The sequence below is a fragment of the Ciona intestinalis genome, chromosome 2 (genome assembly GCF_000224145.3).
Source record: "Ciona intestinalis chromosome 2, KH, whole genome shotgun sequence".
In the NCBI taxonomy this organism is placed as follows: Eukaryota; Metazoa; Chordata; class Ascidiacea; order Phlebobranchia; family Cionidae; genus Ciona; species Ciona intestinalis.
This window is the reverse complement of record NC_020167.2, coordinates 3,650,550-3,651,671: the sequence shown is the minus strand read 5'-3', so window position 1 is coordinate 3,651,671 and position 1,122 is coordinate 3,650,550.

Here is a 1,122-nt window from a genome sequence, read left to right as displayed (position 1 = left end):
CTTATTTCCGTATCATAAGTTTGACGCCCTTAAAGTCAGCTAGGCGAATTTCCGCGGCTAACGTCTCGATGGCGAGAACGAATTGATGGAGATATCGGATCTCCCTGCCTGCAACCTCTGCCTATTTCGAAGAGGCGAGACACATGACCGTTATTTGTTATTACACATCGGGGCTTTCTGTAAAATATACTAATCCATTTTTGTATGTATTTCCCAAACCCCCAGTTTTTTATCATTTCGTGGACAAAATTAAAGTTCAGTGTGTCAAAGGCCTTATAAAAGTCTAGGCTGATAACTGTGCCTGGTACGTCTTCTAAGTCACAACAGTCAATTACATCAAATAGCAATCTAATATTATCACCGATGAATCCGACCCTTAATAAAACCATTTTGGTCCGGGGGTGTATTAACTCGGGTAAAGTAGATTTTATTCTTAAGTTGATAATTTTGGAAAGTATTTTATAATCGACGTTTAGAAGCGTGATCGGTCGATAATTGGTAGCAAACTGCGGATCTTTACCGTCTTTTGGGATCAGCGATATTATGCCTTCTGTCTGTGTGTTTGTTAACATGCCGATAACTTCAGTGCGCCGAATTGCGTCGACCAAGAATATTTTAATATCTGGCAAAGAATAGATAGATTTTTTTTTCAAAGAATAGATAGATACTAAAACCACAGAAATAAAAAAGAGTAGAACGCGCAACTTTCCAAAACCGTGATATATTCTTTTTTCTATTCACGTGACCGCCAACTCCGTCCCCATTTCCCTTCGTCTCCATTGTAAAAGATAGGCGCATAGTATTTTTGGACGGTTTTAGCTGTTTCTTTTAAAAACTACACCAACTATTCAAGTTTGTTAGGCTAGTTTAGTTATTTGGTACGTTAACGCTTACAGTTTACCACTTGTTTAGGAAATTTAATTATTTAAAAAAATTAATTAAAAATTTCAAACAAACGTTTTTTTAGAAATATATATGTATTAGGAAATAGTTTTTTTACACAATAACTTTAAATTAAGTCAAAAAACGAAGAAAAACTACACAAAACGTCATCGACTCCATTGACTACAATAGTAAACGGGAACGACCCGCGAAAGAGAGACAGTGTATCGTGTCTCTCCT